The sequence below is a fragment of the Fukomys damarensis genome, unplaced genomic scaffold, assembly GCF_012274545.1.
Source record: "Fukomys damarensis isolate Sample0158 unplaced genomic scaffold, DMR_v1.0_HiC HiC_scaffold_30, whole genome shotgun sequence".
Taxonomy (NCBI): Eukaryota; Metazoa; Chordata; class Mammalia; order Rodentia; family Bathyergidae; genus Fukomys; species Fukomys damarensis.
In genome coordinates, this window is record NW_022900942.1 from 13,643,261 (window position 1) to 13,651,679 (window position 8,419).

Genomic DNA, 8,419 nt, shown 5'->3' on the forward strand with positions numbered 1-8,419 from the left:
TATTGTGTAGGAAGTGGGTGCCACAGAGCTCTGTGTGTGTGTGTGTGTGTGTGTGTGTGTGTGTGTGTGTGTTTAAGGGAAGTGGTGTGGACAGATATATGCTTTAGATTTCTTGAGTCCACCAGAATATCTGGACATCTATTAGGAATAGTATATGGGAGGTTCTAAACAAGAAGATACCTGTTTTACTTTTATGTTTGAAATTGTAGCAGTTCTACAAAAATGAAAGAAAATGTAGGATAACTAGTTTGGAATGCAAAGATTGCAGCTAGACTCGGGCTTTGCTGATTAGATATGACAGGGATCATTGAAATATTTTGCTATTAATTTTTCTTTTTCTAGTTTTATGGACCATGTTCTACAGGATAAAAGATTAGGATGGAGCAGATATATTTGTCAAAAAGTAAAGCAATTTAGAAGTTGATGGTGTTTTAAAGGTACAAGAGGTCTAATACAATCATATGTGCACAGCAGAAGAACTGGTCACATATATGGAACTGGGTTCATAAGATGACAATGAAGTTCAAAAATTCCTGTTGTCTAGTATCACTGTAGTCATTGCAATGCCATGACATAATGCCACATCTAGATTTAATATCCTCCTTTCCTGCATGTACAACAAAATGCTGTCTGTTTTGATTCTTAAAATATTCTGAATTTAGAACATCTAGGATACTGTCTTTTCCATGCAGCTATTTCTATGTCTTTTTGTTTCCATGGCCACTCCTTGAGCTCACTTATCACCCACAGACACTTTTACGCTTGGTAATGGCAAGGACTGTGTTTGAGAAGTCTTTGAATACCTGCCAAAAGTAAGTGTCTTGGTTGCTTTTCTTCTCATTGCTGAGACAAAAGACCCAACATCCAAAGATAAAGGGGGAAAAGGTTATTTGGCTCATAGTTTATAGAGGTTTCAGTCCATAGTCAGTTGGCTCAAAGACAGAGTGGCACATGGCAGAGAGACATCACAGAGGAGAAACAGTTCATGGTGCCCTCCTGGTAGCAAACGCAACAAGGGAATTTAATAGTCTTTTCACTGCTTTTATCTTATCCAGATTATGAAGATTAGGGTAGTGATATGCTAATCAGTATATTGGTATAATAATCACATGGCCTTAATCCCAGCATCACATACTATAGATTCAGCCACCTCTGAGAAAGCCATCTATGACTGCATGAGTCTTTGGCAGGACATCTAAACAAAAGCCATAACAGTAACTTGAACATACATTATATAATATAGAGCTAGTCATATGAAAAAGAAAAAGTGAAAGAAATATTTGGTAACAATTATATTATATTTTTATTATCAAAATGAGGTGATATAATATTTAATCATATTCTTAAATTCTTGATTAAATACCGAATAGTTTCTCTCTTCTGAAAAACTAAAAGTGTAAATAAGAACCAAACTGTATAACTGACAATGTGAAATAGGAAGAGAAGGGCTAAACGTGTAGGGGAAGTGGGAAGGGTAGGGGAAAGGAAATAAGGGAAAAGAAAAATATGAGAAAACAAAAAAAATGTAAACAAAGTTTTTGTAAATAGGGGAGGGTAGAGGGGGTGAAGGGAGGGCAGGGGTATGGGGAAAAAATGAGAACCAAGACCTGTCATGCAAAGGTACAAGATCTGAATGATAAACGTAACTGTACTGTATACTTAACAAGTACCAATAAACTCAATGAGAAAAAATAATTCTTGTTTATAATTGACTACAACAATTGCTTCATAGTATAAGATCTCAGGAAAACTTTTGGAACATTTTACAGAAATACCTCAGAGTTATTTTTTCACAAATTGTCAGCTGTTACACATTTCTTAGTGATTTAAGCAAATACGTGACTATATCAGGCCATGTTTGCAAGGTCTTATAGAATGTTACTTTGGAACATAGTGAAGAAAGGCAAGAAAGGCACAGGGACTCATGTCTTCTCAACATACCACGTACAAATATCTGTTCTCAGATGATTTTGGAGATTTGTTGCTTCTATATGAGTCTGAAACTGCACCACAAATTGCTCCAAGTGATCATATTGGGCCAAATCAGATAGTTTTAATTAGAAATAAATTAACTGGTTAATTTAAAATAGTAATAGGTTTTAAAATGATTTAATGTAATATTTTCTTTCATGGGACTAATGTAAATTTCTCATTAGAAAGTAGCAAATTATGCAAGATGTGAATTTAGAACTAAAGATCTTATATTGTTCATCTATCAGGCTGTGTATTTACCTAGCTCTTATCACCATGGTAACTATGCATCTCTGGAATGCACAACACAGTCTAAAGCTTCTATTCAACTCCCTTTCTCATTACTTCTGCAGACTTACAAAGAGTTGAATATTTTAAATAAGCTTCCTACATCTGTCTGGAAACATAGGAGGAAATATTTCAAGATCTTAATTGCATTGCTAAAAAAATCTTAGAGGACATTAATTATTTACAAATATAAAAGAATGTATGAGGAAACTATTACCTTATTTTAAAATGGTATCAAGGTTTGGAAATTACATATCTAGAAACTTGTCTTTTCCCAAACTTGCACCATTTCTTAAAACAGTAGGGAATTTGACATTTCATCCAAATTTTCTCAAAGGACAGACAGAGCAATTTGTTCTATTCTTCAGAAAAGGAATCAATAGTTTTAAACATCAAAGCTCCTGTTATAGAGGAATTTAATATCAGCACTTACAGATCTGGAAAAATATTTTGTCTATATCTTTAGAAAAGAAGGTGATAGGGCTATCTTTTGAGATATAAAGTATAAATTTAGAGAAAATACAATATCAAAGTGATATGCAACTTCACCTTATTTCAAAAATTACCAGCAGCAACAGTAACACAAAACAAATAAACCTGCTTTGTCTCGTGAGAGAACTGTGATAGTTACCTCATAAATTATGATTAACAATTGTAAAATGCAAATATATCAGCAACTGATGGTACCTTCTAATCTATAGGGATAGCTAGGAAAGCAAGTCAGAAAAACAAAACTTTGGTGATGCCCGTCCTCAGAGGCTTAGGGTAAAAACAAAAAAAAAATAATAATAAAATCTATCAGCTTCATGCTTTGTCATCTTTTATTAAAAAAAATGAAAACCCCCCACATATATTAATCTTCATTATATGCAATATCAATTTCACAAATAATTCTCATTCTTCTGGTTTTTTTTTCCTCCTTGAGATGTGGTGTAATGATTTCCATATAATTTGTCTTATTTTGGTAGATTTTATATCAGGAATGAATCCAACATCACACTCTATTCTATTTCTTATTGCAAAGTGATAACACCAGTTCTCTGTTTGCAAAAATATTTTCCTGATGAGAATAATTGATATCTGTGTAGTTGATAAGGATCAAATTCAGGCACAGAGTTTTGACTGAATAATATTAAACCCAAATATGGGTAAATTCAAGAAGGAAAATAAAATACAAATGGGACCAGGACCAGATAGTGTTTTTCAGTTTTCTTTTGTTTCAAAAGATTATTATTATTGCTGTAAAGTCCTTCAGGCTTATATAAACTTACAGTTGAAATAAAGGGAAACCACTTATGTAGATTTGATTCTAAAGTTAAATGCATGTACTCAGGTAAGTGGAAAGCTCCCTTGGGAGCAGTTGCTGCTTGGGTCCCTAGCTCTAAAACTGAGGAGACCACCACAGTTCTGATTTCTTGTTCAGAACAATCCAGTGACATATATGTGGGTGTTACTAATATCTTGCATTGCTTCCCTCTTTGGCTGCTTGCTATGTGAGAATTATCTAAGCAGAAAGAAAAGAAAAAGATTCCTCTGGAAATAGCTTTTCTCTCCTTTGTGGTTAATGGAATTTGCACCTGCACAAACGGCACATAATATACAATGCACATGGCTTTGGGAGGTTGCTTGGTTTTATCTCCACTTGAAAAATTGATTTACATATTTTGAGGGTATTATCACACTCGCACATGTGATTTTAGCAAATAGTTTTCTCCTAGCTTCCCGAAAGGAGATAATTTTATGACTTGGGGCAAGAAGGAAGATTTCTCCCCTGTCAAAAAGACTAGGAAATAGGCTCCTTCGACTTTCATGACTGCATTTCACTGGGAGGCGAGCAAGTCCTAAGCTGTTAAACAATTAATTGCCAATAGGATAAGACCACCAATTGTGTTTCTTTTCCATGTAATAATAATGTTCTGAAATGGATTGTGGTTATGGTTATATAATTCCGAACCCATAATGGGAACTATGATGTTTTAAATGGGCAAAGTTTTATGATACATCAATTATAACTCAATAATGCTGTTTTTTTTTTTAAATAACTCCTCTCATATCTATTCCTCCAGATGAACTGTTGTTTCAATTGGACTGCAAAGATGCATGGTGTTTCTGTAGACATAGCTAAAATAGTTACTCATTATCAACTTTGTGCTTGCTACATGGATTAGGCCTTCAGTATACACTAATAAAAGACATAAAATTTTTAATCTTCTGGTACTTAAAATCTGGTGGCAGGAAAAACAGGTGATTACAATATAGATTATTGAGTCTGTAGTTTGGTAAATGTTTGGTTATTAGTAGGTGCTATGGAAGCACTAGTTTTAGTACCCAGAATTGGCTAAAGTTAAAGTATTATATGTGAGAGATAGATAAACATTAATGACATTAGGAACAGGGGAAATGTGCCAGAAAGATTGCATGTAGCAAACAGTATATGAGAAAATTGTTATCAGACTGAATCTCAAATATGAAATCCAAATGCAAAAAGACATTAAAAATCATGCTAAGAAATTTTTATTGAATACAATGGAAACCCATTGATGAGTTTCAGAAAGGAAAGAAAAAAATGGTGATTTATACTTAAAAATTATCATTCTGTAAAGAACAAGAAACTAGAGCTAAATGGATGAATACTGAGGCCATACTCTTAAGTGAAATAAATAGGACACACACGTAAATACTGAATAGTTTCTCTGGTGTGAAAAACTAAAAATGTAAATAAGGTTCAAATTGTATAATTGATAATGTGAAATAGGAAGAAAAGAATAAAGGATTAGGGAAGTGGGAAGAATAGGGGAAGGGAAAGAAGAGAAAAGAAAAAAAATATGAGGTCATCAATTTGAATAAGAAATTTTCACTCTAGGACTGCAAGCATACACTTTTGCATCTGGCTTTTGTTTTGTTTTGTCTTGTTTCTTCTAAAGAATAGTGTTTCTGAGATCTATGCATTTATTGCATGTACCGATGGTCCCTGACTTAAAATTGAATGATTTAAGATTTTTCAACATCACGATTTTTCAAAAGACTGTGCATACAATGATTCTAGCTTTTCCTTTCAGTACAGTAGTCAATAAGTTGTATGAGCTACTCAACAATTTATATTAAAGTTGGCATAATATTAGATGACTGTTACCCTTCTGTAGGGTTATGCAAGTGTCTGAGTATATCAAATGTAGGCTAGACTAAACTACAATGATTGGCATGTTTGGTGTATTAAATACATATCCCCTTTTCATTTTATTGTGGGTTTACCTATTGCTGTTTAGTTCTTGATGGACATATGAATTTGTTTTCACTTTTTGATTTTTATGAATAATATCACCATGAACATTTATAGCAAAGGTTTTGTTTGGATATATGTTTAATTTCTTTGGGTAAAGGTCCAAGGTGTGTTTAACATTATAGAAACTATACATTGTAGGTTTCATTTTTTTTTCTAGCAACAAAGTATGACTCTCAGTCTCAAATCTTCATTAATTTAGCGTTTTGTCTTTAATTTTTATCATTTCATTAGATTTCTAGTGGCCCTTTTTCTCCATGGACTAATTTGTAGTTCCTGCTCCTGCTCCTCTTCTTCCTCCTCTTTCTCCTCCTCCTCCTCCTCCTCCTCTTCCTACTCCTCCTCCTTTTCCTTTTTTGTGCCAAAGATCGAACTCAGGACCTTGCACTTTCGAGGCAGGCACAGTGCGACTGAGCTAAATCCCGAGCCCTAAACTTTCTGACTTTCTGACCCCACCATCCAGCAGAAAATACTGACTTTGCTGTAGCTGAAGATGCTTAAAGCCCTTTGTAGAATTCCAATGGTGTAGACCTTCTTCTCACCTCTCATTTCAGGAGCATATCTTCCCTGAGAACTTAATCAGCATTAGTTTGTCAAGGAAATATGGAAATGCAAATCTAGAAGTTTTCAGAGCTAAGAAGATATGAATATCAAGAGTCAATAACGGGCAGTGTGTTTCTGTGCAGCTTACACAAAATGTTCATGGCAACTTAATTCCTGCTGCTTTGTTTTGTTGACACATTCAGCAAATGTCAAGGTTACAGAATAGTTATCAAATCAATCAGCTTTAATTGCACTTTTAAATCTGATGGTCATAGCATCAGTGTGTTATTTAATTATTTTCAACATATTTTAAAAGGTCAGTGAAAAAATTAGACTTTTTATTTAAGCCCTAAATATATGTAAGACATATAAGATATGTGATTACAGTAAGAGCCAAATCATATCATTTTCCTTTGTTCACCAAGAAATGAAGGGAAGGGTGATGAAAAACAGGCAAAAAGGGATAAGAAATGAATTAAGATGTGCTATGTGCATGTATACATTTTTGTGATGAATGTAATCATTATGAACTACAAATGTAACAACGAAAAATTTAAAAAATAAAATATCTTTGCCATCTTTTCAATGCTCCACTGATATCTGTTACATTACAGTAAAATCCAGGGTCATCTCTCTGGTAAATAAACAATCATAGTACCTTTAATTCAATAAAGAGCTTTAATCTCACATGGTGCCTTAACCAGCCCACTCAACAAACCCTATGTAACTCTTACCTGGTAAGCTATTTTTAAAGATATTTTAAAGGTCTTTTCATTAACTCTATTCACCATCTACATGTTTCTTTGCTGATTTTTGGTTTGGCTAGAAAATTTTCATAACAATATCAGTTCAAATATACTCTCAGCAAGATCTTCCAACTAAATCATTTCAACAAAACTCCAACTCTAGAAGTTCTTTGGCCCATTATTCAGATTTATTCTTTGTAGCACTTACCATTATCTGATTTATAATTCAAGATTTTACTCATGATTTTTATTATCTCTCCTTCTCCTTAGTAAATTCTCATGATCCACTTCTCATTTTTTTCTTTATTAAACTGAATCATTGGGTAGTGATATTTCTCAATAGGCTAACTTAATTTTTAAAACCACTTTGCAGTTTGAGATGGTCATATTCCAAAGTTCTGAACAATGAGATGGAATTTCTGCATGCTGTCTCAAATTCTAATGGTCTGTGGCATTATCTGAGGAAATTATGTCTTCTTACCTCTTCTGTGTTACTTTCTTTCATATTCCCCCATCTGATCCATGAATAGGAAAATGGATAATACAACATTGAATGAGACTATTTGCAATGTCACTCACCTATCTTCTGAACATCTGTGTGAGGCATAAAACCTATGTTGTACTCTTCCAATATCATTGTTGAATACATACATATAGGCCCTGAGCACATTATTACATAGTAAATTCTCTATTTATTGTACTTGAATAACAAGAATTTTTGTAAAGGTTAGAAGTGGATACCTTACAAACATGTAATAGATACTATTAAAAACTCCTCTCAGCTTATCATAGATATTATAAAGCTAAAATGATCTCTTTTCTGATTGGTGCAAAACCACTCTGATTTTGCACAATTTTTAAAAACTGCTATGCGTAGATGACATGGGGTATTATCCAGAAGCTGGAATGCAATCGCGAGTGCAATATTTCAAACACCATATGTCTATGTTTGCAAGATCAGCTCCAAAGGTGGCCAGTGTCTATTTCTTTCCTCCTTGTATGTGGAGTTTGTCTTTCTTTCCCTTGAACTTGGAGTAGCCTTGTGATTTGGTTTTACCAGTGCACTGCATTGGAAATGTTGACTTCCTTATTTTATTTTATTTACTTATTTATCTATGTATTTATTTTATTCATATTATTTGTTAAGAGGTCTGACTGATTACTTTTGGTAAGAAGCCATCTACAATTCAAGAAATCAAAATACCTGAAGATTTGTATGCTATGAGGAGGTCTAAATTTGACATTTGAAGAAAAAACTAGAGCCTGAAGGAAAAGCAGCAAAAGCAAGATGAGCAACAGTGTGAGTAGCTTGACAAATGCAAATGTTTCTGTAGGGCGGAGGGCATTTTTGCTGGTAGAGTGACCAGAGATAAGTCTGAAAGGGCCAGCAATGGAGAATTTGAAATGGGTTATAAAATCATGCTAATTAACTCAACAGATCCTTATGGATTTGGGGAGCTGTAGAAAATATTGAAAGTATGGCTTGATAATGCAGGTTTCATTTTCTTGTGAGTATAAAGTAAAGATAACATGCGAGATTTTATGGCCCAAACTGTTAAACATAAAAATATCCTATGTCTAATGATACAAT